Raw genomic sequence first — 18,414 nt, 5'->3', positions numbered from 1 at the left:
ATAATCGAAGTGGGGCATTACTAGTGTTTCCACTAGTATTTTCTTGAGTGATAGCGGAAGGAATTTTCGAATGCTGTTTACCCATAAGTAATGTAGTATGGAAAGCACTTTTTTGGTAATATGGGTTACTTGGTTATTCCAGTTTAAATGCGTATCAAAGTAAACTCCAAGAATTTTAACAAAGTCATATACATATAATGAGGCGTTCTCTACAACAAGAACTTAAGAGTTTGAGGTATACTATTGGCATGCAAAAAAATTAGTGAAATTGATTTTTTTTATATCTCAGCTATTACATAAGATAACAGAACACAACTTTTTACACTTAATACACACCCATTACACTTTATAAAACACTAATCAGAATATTAAAGTAGCGAATAATTATCTGTAAAGATAATATCAAAATGGTGTATTTTTATAACCTTGAAGCATTTACATAAAATATACAATTAATTAAATATGTGCATGATCATGGGTGGGCAGCTCGTGCTCTCAAAGTGTCAACACTACCTCAGTGCAGGTAGAACGTACACTGTACTAGCTGTAGTGTCTGTATGCGGTTCTTGCAACACGCAAGTTCGCTCGCGTCTGCAGTAAGTGGCGGCTCGTTTTAAGTGAAAAACAATATAATCCCCAGATCATTTCTCATTATTCTAATGCGTGATGAAAAGTGATTTTGCTGGTTTATAAGAGCTTTTTGTGTTGTAAAGAAATCTTTAGTGGGCTTATAAGAGTTACGTTGTGCTTGAATTTAAAATGGTTCATGTTTACCAATACCGTATTAATGTCTTTGTGTTTCAGCTGTGTATCTAGAAAATGTGACGTGATAGAAAGAAACTGATTTTCCACTCAATTCAACATCCCAAAATTACGTAGGGTGCTATTCATAGACATTTCGATAGCCTGCGCTACGAGCGTGCTAAACTAACCTCGGGTATCGACTGCTATAGCAGCAGGAAGTCAAGAAGAAAACGGAATTTGAGCTCTCCTAGTTATTGCTGCTACAACCACAAGAAAGGAAATAATTTCCATTTCAAAATTACCCTTTAATAATTCCAAATAATAAATATAATTCCATCTTCCAAAATTTTCAGGATTCATATCATATATCGCTAATACTGTTTTATGAATACGAAAAATGTTAGTTCCCTGATCATCTACCGGAAGCCCACGCTAAGAATGTCTATGAATACGGCCAGTAAAGATTAATTTTTAGTCCCACAAAATAATCTGTTACAGTCCTTTTGTGACTTTATTCCATGTTCAAAATACAGTATAGCCTATGTTGACATAAAGTCAACTGAAATTATAAAAAAAAAATACTACATGGGACAGATTCGATCCGGTCTAGAGATTGAACTTCGGCGTAGCTCAATGGTTAGATCGCTTGGTACGTGGAACCAAGGACATGGGTTCGATCCCCGGCGCTGGAGCGAGTTTTTCTTCTCTAATAATCATTGTATATTCTTCGCCCAATAGTGCATAATATACTGTGGCAACCCGGCCACCAAGTCAATGAATGAGCGTGCTCCTTGTACAGGGACATCATTTTATTTTTACTTCAATTTTTATTGTACCTGAGATTCTGAATGTACTTCACTTTTACCCCTTCTACTAATGAAGTTCAACCGTCCTCCACACAGGTCCAAGACCGCATATACAGTCACAGTAGCCTTACGGTCATAGTAAACAGTACGTTCCAAAAATATGTTCGCGTTTTTCAGTGACGAAAGAGCTTTCAATATTGAATCATTTTCGCACATGTACTGTCGTCCATTTGCCTACGTCGTATCCCGGTTTCAACAACCAGCTTTTATTCGCCAGCTAGTGGCTAGGCTGTCTTAGCTCTTTTCTGAGAACATTAATTTCTGTTAGGAATTGGACGTCTACGTAATATTACACAACTGTTTAAAATAACTTAAATAAAAGGGCCTTGTTAAGTAATTAACTCTCACGTGATTTCCTCTCTTTCTTCGACTCTGCGACATAACCTCTTTGACGGACAGTATGTCTGAGTAATTTTATTTTTCGGATCGGGCAGAAGTGAAGCTTGAATTTACAGTACGTAAGGTACTCTTTTATAGAGTAGGTACAGAAATATTTCAACATGAGTTACTAATACGAAAAACGAAACTGATAATTGGGATTAGGTACAATAGTCTATAGTGCGATAATATGCACATTAGAACTGAAGCCTGTATCGAAATGAACGGCCACTATTTTAAAAAATGTGTATAAATATCCATATTATGATTATTTTTCAATTTAATTTTATTCTCTACATTGTATGCTAATGTCTTGTAGACAGTATAATATACAATATGCATTATGAATACGTCTGAATGGATAGCTCAGTTCGTGAGTAAAAACACTTATTGCTAATACTGTACTGTATTTTGATTAAACAAAAACCTAATGAAAATTATCAAACTCAAAATTGTCATATTTCCTAGTTTACGTAAATGGATGAACTACTTTTCTTCCCTCCTATATCTAGTAAAGTGATTTGTTTGTATTTTACGCCAGTATCATCGAACTCCATTCGTGGAAGGGGGTAGCAAACGGCGTTGATCCAGAACTATAGGCAAGTTAATATTAAAATGTTAGTATAAATAAAATGATGTCCCTGTATAATGGCAGTTGACTTAACATATGTCAACATTGGTGTCGAACATGGGGAATGGTCACAAAGGGAAAAATACTAGAGGAGAGGGATTCGATCCGGTGCTGTGGATTGAACTTCGGCGTAGCTCAGTGGTTAGAGCGCTTCGTACGTAGAACCAAGGACCCGTGTTCGGTCCCCAGCGCGGAGCGAGTTTTTCATTCTCTAATAATCATAATAATCATTCCAAAATTAGGTAAATTGACCCATTTACGCACCAGATACACGAAAAAAGTTCCAATTTGTCGACTAGTGATATTGAAAGTTTAAGGAGGTACATACGAACATAATAGGCCTAATAACGGTAAAATTATCAATTGATCGTGTAATCGGATATTTATTCCTTCATAGTTTCCCTACCAAGCGCAGGTTTTTCACTGTAAGCCCAGATTTCTCCAGTAATCCCTCTTTTCCGCCTTTCTTTTAGTCTCTGCTTGCAGTCCATGTATTTGAATGTTGTCAGTCATCTGATACCTTCTTCTGCCCAGAATTTTCCTCGCGTTCACCAATCCTTCCGGTGTACCCTTCAGTAGGTAGTTTCTTTTCAGTCAATGACCAAGACAATTTCTTTTTCTCATTCTGATCAGTTTCATCATTCTTGCTTGCTCACCCAGTCTTTCTAGTAAAGCTTGATTTCTTATTCTGTCTGTCCATTTCATACTCTCCAATCTTCTCCATATATACATTTCGAATGCTTCAAATCGCATCTCTTCACTTCCTGCCCCATACAATGCCATACTCCTAACAAAGCACATCACTGATCTCTTCCTTAGTTATTTTTCCGGTGGTTTACAGATGCTCCTTTTTCTATTAGGTGCTTCTTTTCCCATTGCTATCATGCTTTTGATTTATATTACTACCTATAGTATATTCCAATTATCCGAAGATGTCCACTTGCTCTACGGCCTTTTCACGTTTTATCCGATTTATTTTTCTTCCGATAATCATGATCTTTGTCTTGTAATCGGCCACAACATATTTTAGTCGTTTAATCATCTATTTACTTAGGCCTATTTACATATAAAACATGCAAATACAAATAAAATAAATTTAATCAATTTAAACTATTTACAAATACAGGGTGCGTCAGAAAGAACGGATGGATTTCACATGGCAAGAAAATTGTAAAGATTCATCGAATCAAAAATTTATTGTTATCAACATATTCACCAATATATGCAGTTTATTTATGTAAAACAACATTATCCATATGATGTCCTTGGATTTCAATACAGGCATCGATGCGTTTTCTGATGTTCGCCATCACTTTCACAGTCATAGCTGGTGCAATTGCCACGATTACTTCACAAATCTCTGTCTTCAGTTCGTCCAGTGTATGTGATTGATGTTTACAAACTTACGCCTTCAAATGGTCCCAAAGAAAGAAGTCGCAGGGCGCGAGATCTTACCGTAGCCTCGGATAATCTCAGTGCAATAGAATTTCGTCCAGGTGATTTCTTCTTTAATGTTGAACCTGTGATACGAAATGAAGCCACCCACCGCAAAATTGTATTCCGAGTTGGAATCCTAGCGTGACATCCGATGTCGAAATGAGTCCTGAGTGGCGATCACAGACTCTTCATTTTTCAAAAATGTCTCTACGATGAAAGCACGTTGCACACCAGACCAAAACCATATTCTCAACTGAAACTGCATTCTATGGCTGACCCAACAGTCGTGGTCCCCCTCACTATATCTCTCTCCTCGTTGCGTATCGATAGTTTGAAATCCATCCGTTCTTTCTGACGCACCCTTTACAAATATTCTTTATTGCCGAGACATGATGCATGGCGCTATCAAAATATATAGAACTTATAAAAAATTATTTGCACAATCATAATTTTGCCGCTGATAGATGCAAAATCCTTTGAGCTTCTTTATTGCCAAAAGATTTAAAAGACTTAAAATCCAAATTTCTAGCCACAGTAGGTAAGCAATTATAAATCGTAACATATACATCAAATTATTTGTGTTGTTGAAAATGAATAATAGGCAAGTAGAATCTTAGAATACTATCACAATTTCTGGTACCCATACATCTGAATGAGTTATAAAATTAGAAAAACATTACTTTAACAATAAATAGCGTAAAATATATTATACTGATGGCAGGCTGAAAAATCCCTGATGAAATAAGGTAGGTGCTCCTGTTATGGCCATGTTCCTGATATGGCCACCCCCCTATTGTGAGTCAGTTAACCAAAAAATCCGCTAAATTACAGCAGCATCCAGTGAAAGGGCATCCTGGTATGTCACTTGATCGTTTTCCATCCAGTCAGGTTGAGCAATATGACGTCAGTTGCCTGTTTTGCGGTTTTCATGTGACCTCTTCTTATTTTTCTCTGGTAAGTTTCCTTTGTTTTATGCATGATTTTCAATGACATCTCTCTTGAAAACCATCGTACTCTATTCAGTTTTTAATGTTCTGTTGAATGGTGTTGTAGTTGATGGCGTATCTTTTACGAGTTGTTCATAATCAAACTATTTTCGTGAAAGCTTACCTGCTCCTGATATGGCCATATCAAATGCACCATGGCCATATCAAGTTCATTTCACTTTTATTTTTTCACCTGACAAATGTGCATGCCTATAGCTGGGATTACTAAAAAATTTTGTATTTTAAGAAAAACAACTTAATTTTTTTATGGAAAAACCTGTTTTGACTACATTTTTGAATTATAAAAAAAGATTATTAAGTGTCATTTTTATTCATTTTACACCAAAATTATTTAATTTTAACACAACTGCGCTATCAAACTGAAAACAATCACGATTTATAGAACATGGAACAAGGGTGGCCATATCATGTGCATATGTTCCTGATATGGCCACTAGGTAGACTTTTGGAATTTGGAACTTTTTGGACAATTAAAGCTATTTTTATAGGGAAAGGAAATTGTTTTAAGAAAGTCCATTAGACTGAGAACGAGTAAGAAAAAATTGGTTTACATTTTTTTTTTCAAAATGGCGGCTAGAAAAATTCTCAAACCTTAGCATGGCCATATCACGGACACCTACCTTAAATAAGGGTTTACAAGAAACCCTAAAATGAGTACCAAAAGTAATTAGAATTGCTTTTCTGTTAAGTTTAAAACATTTAAAGTTTAACTACTATTATCCAATAGAATAAAATAAGTAAAATGAAAATATTCTTAATCTACCAAAAGTACAATAAAGTATAATAGTTAAAATAATTACAACAAATACCGTATATTAAATGGCTATGATTATACCTAATATATCGCAATTAACACATTTCAGTTCACACATTTTGCAATCTACGTAACATAATACCTCTAGCAATTTTTTTTAAATTACTTCAATATGGGATTTTCAGCTTAAGCCGAGTCGAAGAACAATACCCACAAACTTCACATCTTTATTATAATGTGATTCTTTCTATCTAAAGTAACTTCATCTCATTGGTTTTTGCCTCATTAACGTATAAAACAGTCTTCAACAATAACGAAGCGATCAGATAAAGTTCCATATTCTATAACACTAACTGAAAATACACTAAGTACGTACCTTGCCATCATGATCACAACTATCTCACATAAAAATAATATACCACGATTCATCACCAATATCTTGACCTATCCGGAGACAGGTTTGAACCGCATCAATGACACCAATAAGGCATCACTCATGAAGCAAATAAGTCAGGAGATAATGAAGTAGGGTGGTCAGTTCCTTTCCACCTACATTTTGGTTAATACCAGATATTATACAGTACTTGCCAAGAGAGGAAGAAGATTGAATAGAAAGTAGGTTTATGAAAGACTGCTCAATACTGGGTGTTCAGTTCAAAGTGTGTCATGGCTCGCTGTATGCCGTCATGTGGCTAGTCGATGAGCCTAGAGAATTCAATCTTCCTACACTTCCTCAGAGGTGTATTACTTATGTGCCAGAGAAGTTGCCTAGCAAGTACGGCGTTCATTCTGAAGAGTACTTACTGATACGTACGGTAACGCTGGTAGTGGCAGGTATGTGAACTGTTTCGAAACGTGTACTGAGGTGAGTTTTTTTCTTACTGTCGGGATATGTGGAGAGAGTTACGACGATTACTTACGTATTTGTTGACATTAATTTCGACGGTCAACATGGACACGGAGCATTTCAATTGTGTTGTGGAATGTTTCCGTACGCAACCTATGATAACAAATACCCCGCGTATGACTTGCCCGCGCAAAACACAGTTCGAAAGAGGTTATCGTAGCACACAGACCGTACAGACCGCCATCTGTTGCTACAACGTTCAAGTTATATCGTACACGTTCTCAAGTTCAGATTGAACGCCTTGATTAATAGGCAACTTCTCTGACACAAAAGCTGAAACTCGCTTCAAATCGCTGACTCATCAACAGTGACGTCATGACACACTTTGAAATGAACACCCAGTAGAATGAAATGCTACAATTGTAAATAATTTAAAACAGCACAGAAATGGAAAACATGGTTGAAGCAACAAGTCGATATGTTTAGAATTTGTTAATAATTAAAAGAAAAAACGTGTTATTCAGTACACAAGCTGTTAAAATAAAAATGAAATAGGAGAGAAGTTGGCACCACAAAAATTTTCACTTTCACGCAGACAGCTGGATTTCAGATTAACAGCGTTTTAAAATTCATCAGAAAATAAGCATTACATTAATCTGTATGTAGGCTGATTTTCAAAATGACCCAGTCACTTCGGCTCTCAGTACTTTATTCAAAATTAAAATGATTGTAACTCGAAACGTAAATGTAATTCAGGGTAAATACGATACGTCTAATACAAACGTACTTTTACAGTAAAAAACCTAAGCTCATCCTCATTTTCCTAATTTAGGAACCTATCTGTTAAATTTTTTAATATAAGCGGCTGCTCTCAACGTAGGGAATCCCTGAATTTTGGATCGCATTGAATGTAACTGATGATATAATAATTACACATTCAACGTTGAAGTTTTTAGCGCCTGTTTCGAATCTATTTTTGTTCCAAAACCATAGCTCGAGTTCGTTTCTCGCAGAGAGGAAACAGGAAGGATTACAAAGGCCCCAGTTACAACACGCTCTGCATCGTAAGGTTTATACTATTTCTTCTTGGTTTCATTTTCTTTCTTTATTGTAAAAGGAGAGAATAATACAGGGACATCATTTTATTTTTACTAACATTTCTAATATTAACCTGCCTATACCTTTGGATCAACGATTAAGAACCGGAAACACCGTTTGCTACCCCCTTCCACGACTGGAGTTCGATGATACTGGCGTAAAATATAAACAAATCACTTTACTAGGTATAGGAGGCAAAAAAAAGTAGCTCATCCATTTACGTAAACTAGGAAATATTGCGCTTTTGAGTTTGATCATTTTCATTACGTTTTTGTTTAATCAAAATACAATACTGTATTAACAATGAGTGTTTTTACTCACGAACTGAGCTATCCATGCGGACGTATTCATTATGCAGTGTATATTATACTGTCTACAGCACATTAGCGTACAATATAGAGAATGAAGTTAAATGGAAAAATAATCATAATATGGATATTTAAACACATTTTTGAAAATGGTGACCATTCATTTCGTTACAGGCTTCAGTTCTAATGTGCATATTATCGCACTATAGAAGATTGTACCTAATTTCAAATTCCCAGTTTCGTTTTTCGTACTAGTAACTCATGTTGAAATAATTCTGTACCTACTCTATAAAAGAGTACCTTACGTTCTGTGAATTCAATCTTCACTCCTGCCCGATCCGAAAAGATAAAATGACTCAGACATGCTATCTACTGTCTGTCCGAGTGGTTATGTCGCAGGATCGTACAAAGGGGAGAAATCACGTGATAGTTATTTACTTAACGAGTCCCTTTTATTTAAGTTATTGTAAACAGTTGTATAATATTACGTAGATGTCCAATTCCTAACAGAAATTAATGTTCTCAGAAAACAGCTAAGACATCCCAGCCACTAGCCTTTACAGAGAGGCGAATAGAAGCTGGTGGGGGAAACCGGGATGTGACGTAGGTAAATGGACGAGAGTATCTGTACGAAATTGATTCAATAATGAAAGCTCTTTCGTCACTGGAAAACGTGAACATATTTTTGGAACGTACTGTTTACTATGACCGTAAGGCTACTATGACTGTATATGCGGTCTTGGTTCTGTGTGGAGGACGGTTGAACTTCATTAGTAGAAGGGGTGGATGTGAAGTACATTCAAAAACTCAGGTACAATAAAAACTGAAGTAAAAATAAAATGATGTCCCTGTACAACGATGTAAAATGATGTAGAACTTTAGATAATATACTTTGTTCACTTCTGCAGTATCAAGTGACATATTATCAAGTGTGATCGTTCATTCTTAGGTCTGCATAAAATGATTATTTGAATGTTGTAAAATTAATCGATATTTTATATTTATATCGATTCATTTTTCGAATTTTGTAAAAATATTATTTCATATAGCAGAATGACAGTGTTTTACACATACTAATTTTCTTTATGGTACAAGATAAAGTAATGGAGGAAAAAATATTGAATATTTCCAAAATTTTACTTCTATAAGCTATACTTAACCTCTTAAGTCAAAGCATTGATACTGAACGATTTACTGTTCGCATCCAGGAAGATATAACGCGAATAAATAATATCTTTCTGTTTGGTATATACAGTTACGAAGCTCAATACTTAATAAATATGTATACATAGATAGTTGCTGACCACCAGGATCGCTACTATCGCCTCAACACAGACCCTTTCCCGAGCGGACGATAATGTATGATCGGGTTTTCTATTTCAGTGTATGGAGTTCAGTGAAATATTATATTATAAATTTATTGCGTATCATTGCTAAGTTTTATTTAGTGTAATGTGTCCATAAGTTCCGTTTACTTCTTGTTGCATAATATGTTGCAGAAATAATTACAAAACTGTGTTATTTTAATGTGAAGAGAATTTTATATGTTAAAATAATACAGGGTGCGTCAGAAAGAACGGATGGATTTCACATGGCAAGAAAATTGTAAGGATTCGTCAAATCAAAAATTTATTGTTATTAACATATTCACCAATACATGCAGTTTATTTATGGAAAACAACATAATCCATATGATGTCCTTGGCTTTCAATACAGGCATCGAGGCTTTTTCTGAAGTTCGCCATCACTTTCACAGTCATAGCTGGTGGGATTGCCACGATTTCTTCACGAATCGCCGTCTTCAGTTCATCCAGTGTATGTGATCGATGTTTACAAACTTACGGCTTCAAATGGTCCCAAAGAAAGAAGTCGCAGGGCGCGAGATCTTACCGTAGCCTCGGACAATCTCAGTGCAATAGCATGTTTGCGGGCTGATCTTTGAGGTGGCTGGAAAACCTAGTGTCTGTGTCCACATTTGCAGGTGTACACGCGCTCCGTGTTCATTCAGGTGATTTTTTCTTTAATGTTGAACCTGTGATACGAAATGAAGCCACCCACCGCAAAATCGTATTCCGAGTTGGAATCCTAGCGTGACGTCCGATGTCGAAATGAGTCCTGAGTGGCGATCACAGACTCTTCATTTTTCAAAAATATCTCTACGATGAAAGCATGTTGTACGCCAGACCAACACCATGTTCTCAACTAAAACTGCATTCTATGGCTGACCCAACAGTCGTGGTCCCCCTCACTATATCCCTCCCCTCGCTGCGTATCGATAGTTTGAAATCCATCCGTTCTTTCTGACGCACTCTTTATATTCGCATCAACATTTTAAGTTTAGAATGGAAGTTATTTTAAGGTTTAATAAAAACGAATTTATATTGTGATTTTAATTTATCACATCTACCTTCCTTAATTGTAGATAGAAAATTTACCACACCACTCCTAAGAAATTAGTGTACGTACGATTGAGTTACTTCGTCTCTTAGGTAGTAGATAAATACAATAATTCAATACGTACTCGATTGTAGTATTAAAATACAGACAAATTGAATGTGCGGCGTATCATACATGACATTATGCTTAATTATAATGTATAATTGCGAATATAGGAGTATAAATAATAACCTATAATTTCCATATGACATAACATAGGCCTACATATGTAATGGCAGGGCATTGGAGACTTTGTAAATCTAGTTGCTGTAGTAATAGCGCTCTGAGGTTACCGTGTTTCAATATAGTCAAGTGTCCGAAGGCCAATAAGGCAGCACTCACAAAGCGGTGGAACTAGCGCTGAGGTAGTTCCTGCGATTTCGGAAGTGAAAATCGTTGAATTAATAAGAGATTTTTTGTGGAGGTGCAGGTGATCGTATAATCAAGGCATAATAAAAGCCAAAACTAACCAAACCTAACCTGTCACAGATCCGTATATGCAGGGAGTATGAGTACAAAGGAGCTACCTCTGGGCTAGTTTAGCCTACTAACATAGTACCACAGTCTACTATATACAGTCGCGAAGCTCAATATGTAGTAAAAATGCAAACATGGATAGTTGCCCACCACTAGGATCGCTACTATCGCTTCATCATTGCAGATCTCTCTCCTAACAGACGTCAAAATATGTTACACTTTCGTTGTCGTGTTCTTTTGGAAAAATTAACACCTTCCTTCCATTATTGAAATATTAAATGCATAAAGTTAATTTATTATTTTAATGAAGTATATTAAATTCCACCATAAACTCGAAGATACCTGCAAGAAATAAGTAATATAATTTTTGTTTGTGCAAAACGAACTGAAATTTACTATAATAGCTTCACTCATTCAAGATTATAGCGATAATTAACTATGAAACCAATAAATATTAATTTGCATTTCCCCCTACAACAATAATAATGGAAATATGAATTAATGGAGTAACTTACGCGTACCGGTACTTGTAGTGTAGGCTTACGTAGTTAACAAAGTGGGATGAGGTTAAGCAATAATAATCACACCAAAATTGGAAATAAAACGTGATAAATAAATATGATTGTAACAGACTTTTTCTACGTCTCTAGTAAAGCAACAAATAAAAATTACAACAAAATTAACAGCTATAATTAAAAACATATCCTTCGAAAAAAATAGGCCTAAGCAATAATCCCACCAGAATTGAAAATAAAACGTGATCAATAAATGTCATTAAAACAAACTTAATTTTTCTACGTCTTTAGTAAAATAACACATAAAAAATAATAACAAAATTAATAGCTACAATTAAAAATATATCCTCTGAAAAAAAAAAGTAGACCTAACCTTTATTTCTCTGGAAATTTAGCAGCCTAAGTGACAGAACTTTAGCCGATATCTAATGTCCTTTCGGTTAGACTGAAACATTTCATTGTGAAATTTAATGTATTCTAACAGTCACAAAGAACTTCAAAATTAAGAGTTTTGTTTCTGCACAGCATTCTTGTGGAAACCCAGGAACCTTTCTGAATCTTTCGGAAATCGGACAAAGGATAACTCTGGCCTCTTTCTCCTCCTGCTGCTACAATTTATAGTACTACAAACGTCTCCTCCTTGTCCCATATTATTATTCCAATTATATTTTAGCCATTAACATTTTCATTACAACCAATAACGAACATTTCACAAGCATCAATGTGAAATACGCAACGAGCTAGCACTCGATAGAAATACGACACAGTTCAAAGTCGACCATGGACAGTCTATTGTTTCTAGTTGCTAACCGCTTGGAGCGCTTATCACGAGATTTGCAAAAAAACACCTCAAGCTTCGCGACTGTATATAGTAGACTGTGATAGTACATTAATCAGACTTCAGATTGGAGTACCGTAAGAAACGAATAAATACAACTGAAATAGAGACAAATTGCATTTACAAGTTATCACACGTAGCTTCATGCTGAATTATGATGTATAAATGCGAATATTGAAGTATTGGTACAGTAAACATAACCTATAATTTCATCATATCAAAATATTCGTGCGGTGCAACTGAAAATTATTGAATCGTGCATAAATGAATGTACAAGAATTTCGCAATATCTAATCCAAATAAAGTCAGGTATTACACATACGAACAACATAATTTTCACACCAAAAATAATATTACACCTTAACTCGCAAGTGAATTATGTCTGAAGTGTCTCATAATCAATGTCTTAAATTTATTTATGCAATTACACTACATTTTAGAGAAATATATGTTACTTTTTATGCATTACAACTAATTTATATGGTTGAAACGCCTCCCTCCGTGATCGGGTTAAGCGAGTCACATGGTCTGCCTATATTAAATCACGATGGCATTGACACTGTCTATTGTTCCTAGCAGTCTCAGCGCTCCAAACGGCTAGCGCTTTTCATATTACAAAAGAAAGCTTTAAGATTAATTTATGGAGTACCAAATACGACTCATTGTAAACCTCTTTTTATAAGGTCACAAATCTTGACATTGCCGTCTATGTATGTATTGGCCTGTCTTCTTTACATTCGGAATAACATTAATAATTACATAGCATGTACTTCTGTCCATAAATATTCTAGAAGAAATAATACAAATTTATATATTGACAAATGTAAATACAGTATTACTCAAAATAGTTTTCTATTCTTTGCTTTCAAATTATTTAATAGTTTACCTGTTGATATAAGGAATCTTCCATTCCGAGTGTTTAGGACGCGAATTAGGACTATATGATTGGCAAATCCATTGTATGATGTCGATGAGTTTTTTAATATTCATGTATCTTAATTTGTATCCATTGTATGATATCATGTATTTTAAATTGTATATGACGATGCCATACATGTTCCACATGTTTTTACAAAATAAACTATCTATCTATCTAGCAATTATCACAAGAAATGCAAAAAATCATCCCAAGCTTGCAACTGTATATACTAAACTGTGATATCACCTAGAGACAATGAGATTTTAATTGAGTCTAAGAGCACATTTTCTTCGCACTTTTCTCTATCGGTGAAGCAAGAATATTGTGGCACAACATTGCTACTGTAGTGCCAAATGCCGGACATATATTCTCAGAGGAAGAAATACAATCCGCTTAAAAGAGGGGGAAAATTAAAAGTTAACCTAGAGAACGTCTCTTTTATAGAGACATGCCACATATCGTGTACATTAAAAAAGGCGGGGACTTGGATTTTTATTTTCTTTGGTTATAAAAGCAGTGCCTAGTATATGCGCTATGGTGTAACACTAAGGTCGAAATGAGTGACATGTTATTTGATTGCCTTGCGTGTTAGGCTAATGTCACTTGTAAAATGCATGAACTCCAAACTCCCGTGCCTTTTTCTCTCCCTTCCAACTTTAGTACAAAGAAGATAACATCACTTAACATGTTTCCTTTTTCTGTAATACTTGGCTGTACTTCTTGGCAGCGATCGTAATAAAAATTGCAGCGTTGTGCTGGGGTTCAACTGTTACTCAGCTTACGTCATTCTCGTTACTATTTTTCATACAACAAAAACTGGCGGAAGATAATTCTGAGACAAAGTGGTGGAATTTCACTTACTACATAGAGCCAGCAGTAGTAGTGAAAAGGCCGCTCGACAGTACACTGATGGCCGGTTTCTCCAAGTATTGTTAGAACACTTAACGACTGTTAAGAGTTTTCCTTAAACAATAGAATCAATTGTAAAGAATCTGTCAAATTCTTAGGAGTGCATATACAGGAACATCATTTTATTTTTACTAACATTTTTAATATTAACTTGCCTATACCTCTGGATCAACGCCGTTTGTTACTCCCTTCCACGACTGGAGTTCGATGATACTGGCGTAATATACAAACAAATCACTTTACTAGGTTTAGGACGGAAGACAAGTAGTTCATCCATTTACGTAAACTAGGAAATATCGCGCTTTTGAGTTTGATCATTTTTATTAGGTTTTCGTTCAATCAAAATACAGTACAGTATTAACAATGAGTGTTTTTACTCACGAACTGAGCTGTCCATGTGGACGTATTCATTATGCAGTGTATATTATACTGTCTACAGCACATTAGCGTACAATATAGAGAATGGAGTTAGATTGAAAAATAATCATAATATGGATATTTAAAAACATTTTTGAAAATGGTGGCCGTTCATTTCGATACAGGCTTCAGTTCTAATGTGCATATCATCGCACTACAGACTATTGTACCTAATTCCAATTACCAGTTTCGTCCTTCGTACCAGTAACTCATGTTGAAATAATTCTGTACCTACTCTATAAAAGAGTACCTTACGTACTGTAAATTCAACCTTCACTTCTGCCCTATCCGAAAAGATAAAATTACGCAGGCATGCTATCGACTGTCCGTGCAAGTGGTTATGTCGTAGAAAGGAGGAAATCACGTGACAGTTATTTACTTAACGAGGATTTTTATTTAAGTTATATTAAACAGTTGTATAATATTACGTAGACGTCCAATTTCAAACAGAAATTAATGATCTCACGAAAGAGCTAAGGCAGCCCAACCACTAGCTGGCGAATAAAAGCTGGTGGGAGAAATCGGGATACGACGTAGGCAAATGGACGACAGTACCTGTACGAAAATGATTCAATATTGAAAGCCCTTTCGTCACTGGAAAACGCGAACATATTTTTGGAACGTACTGTTTACTATGACCGTACGGCTACTATGACTGTGAGGAGGACGGTTGAACTTCATTAGTAGAAGGAGTGGGAGTGAAGTACATTCAAAACTCAGGTACAGTAAAAATTGAAGTAAAAATAAAATGATGTCCCTGTACAATCTACACTTAAATGGAATTGTCATATTGACATACTATCTAAGAAACTCAACAAAGGTATTTTTATGTTGAGGAAATTAGAAACAATTGTTCACTCCCACCCCTTCTACTAATGAAGTTCCAACTCCACACAGAACCAAGACCGCAGATAGTAAGCACTACTGAGTTAGTGAGGTATAGTACGTTCCAGAAATATGTTCGCGTTTTCCAGTGACGAAAGAGCTTTCAATATTGAATCATATTTTCGCACAGGTACTGTCCGTTTGCCTACGTGCATCCCGATTTCCCCCACCTGCTTCTGCTCGCCCCTCTGTAAAAGCTGGGCTGTCCTAGCTCTTTTCTGAAAACATTAATTTCTGTTAGGAATTGGACGTTTACGTAATATTATACAGCTGTTTAATTTAACTTAAATAAAAGGGCCTCGTTAAGTAATTAACTGTCACGTGATTTCCTCCCTTTCTACAATCCTGCGGCATAACCACTTGGACGGACAGTAGATATCATGTCTGAGTAATTTTATATTTTCGGGTCGGGCAGAATTGAAGATTGAATGTACAGTACGTAGAGTAGGTGCAGAATTATTTCAACATGAGTTACTAGTACGAAGGACGAAACTGGCAATTGGAATTAGATGCAATAGTCTATAGTGCGATAATATGCACAAAAGAACTGAAGCCTGTATCGAAATGAACGGCCACCATTTTAAAAATTGTGTTTAAATATTCATGTTATGATTATTTTTCAATTCAACTTCTTTCTCTATATTGTACGCTAATGTGCTGTAGATAGTATAATATACACTGCATAATGAATACGTTCGCATGGATAACTCACTTCGTGAGTGAAAACACTTATTCTTGATACAGTACTGTACTTTGATTAAAGAAAAACCTAATGAAAATTATCAAACTCAAAATCGCGATATTTCCTACTTTACGTAAATGGATGAACTACTTTTCTTCCTTATTAAACCTAGTAGAGTGATTTGTATTTTACGCCAGTATCATCGAACTCCAGTCTTGGAGGGGGGAGCAAGCGGTGTTTCCGGTTCTCTAAAGGTATAGACAGGTTAATATTAAAAATGTTAATAAAAATAAAATGATGTCCCTGTAGTTTTACCCGACAATGTTGGACATTTAAGCTTGAGGCTTTTTAAGAGAGAAATTAAAAATAAATTAATAGACTTGTCACTATATGATATTGGTGAGTATTTTAACTCTATATATCTGCATACCTCATAAGGACAATTGTCTATATGATATTATAAAATGTGATTATTTCCTTGTATGTAACTTATGAACATATTGCATACTTTTAAATCTTTTTCTGGTATTTAATTTTTTTTTTCTTAACATGACATTTTCCTATGCTGTATTGTACAGTCCTTGGAATGAAATTATTATTATTATTATTATTATTATTATTATTATTATTATTATTATTATTATTAAACACTCAACAGTCTGTTAAATACAGTTTTTTCATGTCTTCAACACTAGTTTGTCTTAACAGATTGTTAACTGTTTGTTAACTTTAAATGTTGGATTTCAGGCAGATATCTCATTTAACAAACAGTTAAACATGGCGGATGACACTACAGCTGTTCAGACAAAAGTTGTGAAAATAATATGTTATGTCTCTCTTTAAGGAATGTTTAGAGTAAGACTGATAATACATCATTTAAAATATATTTTTAAATATTAATATAGGAGAAAAAATCTTTATAAGTCAACTGATTATCATACTGACGCTTATTTGAATGCTTAGCTATTATCCATTAATTTAATAATTAGAAAATGTGCGATCTCGACGTGGCAAGAAATTGAAGTCAGATTTGAAACAGAAATAGGCCACTTGCTCCAATTCACCAGCTACTATTAACTCTAGATTCTATATTACTTGCTCTTTTCAACTATAGCCGATGTCAGTAGTGCTTCAAAATACGTAGTGATTAAATGATAAAATGTTTCAGCAGCAATTTCTTCTTTAAGACAAAATCAGATAGAATTTCTACATGACCCTGAAGCAGAGAGAGTGAGTAGAGAATTTTATATGATACGAAATTCTCCTCGAGGTTTTGTGTACAGTTGACTATACACACATTCCTGTAATTATTGTTACCTGGTGGTGGTCATAATGCTGAGATTTTTCTAAACAGAAATTCATATTAGCATTACAACTATAATCTTACCTATAATATTCAATAGTAGTCAATCAATACAACTTTAATTTATCAACACTTTGTACTATATGGAACATGGCCTACTGTAAAAATTTATGTTTTATACATGTTTCATGACTTACTCTACAGTACAGAATTTAAATAATAATAATTTCAGCCAATACGAAATTGCATTACATGTGCAAAATCATTGCCAACTGCTGTTGAGTAGATAGAATAGTATTAACGACAGTTAAAGGTAAGTTATTTTAAACGAAATTATGTTGAAAAAATGGAAAACATATTAACAAAACGTTAAAAATAAACCAGCTGTTAATTTAACATTTGTTATGCCAAGTTAAACATTACTTGGAGAAACTGCCTATGAATCTTTTCCTTCCAACAACTGAGTGAAAAAAAAAAGATTAGCTCATAACTTAGAAACTCATATACTCTGTGATTTACATGATTGGTAAGGCTATACGTCAAATATTACCGGAAATTCTAAAACATAAAGGATAGCCAACTCATGTTTTATGAAATTCAGTACGAGTCTATACCGAAACACAAAAATTGCATTAGACAAAGGAAATGGTAGACGCTACTGGTAAAATCCGAACAATGGACTCGGACAAGTCTGCCCATTCTAACTGCTGGTTCTTAATATAGGCTATACCTAGACGATGCTATGGATAAATGACAATTTTTTAAGTAAATTTTATGGTGAACGCGAATTCGATTATGCGCAATGTTTAAAACATACAGAGGTGAGCCTGCCTGGAGAGAAATAAAAAGTAGGTTGCAGCCGCCAAATACTCTTCAAGGAACTACCACTCATATAAATTGAGGGAAAGAAGACAGAGGACGGACACTGGAAAGTTTTCTTTTTCTCAATCGTACTATCAGGGA

Source organism: Periplaneta americana, chromosome 13 (genome assembly GCF_040183065.1).
Source record: "Periplaneta americana isolate PAMFEO1 chromosome 13, P.americana_PAMFEO1_priV1, whole genome shotgun sequence".
Taxonomy (NCBI): domain Eukaryota; kingdom Metazoa; phylum Arthropoda; class Insecta; order Blattodea; family Blattidae; genus Periplaneta; species Periplaneta americana.
The sequence above is the reverse complement of the archived record's forward strand: the minus strand, read 5'-3'. Positions refer to the sequence as shown.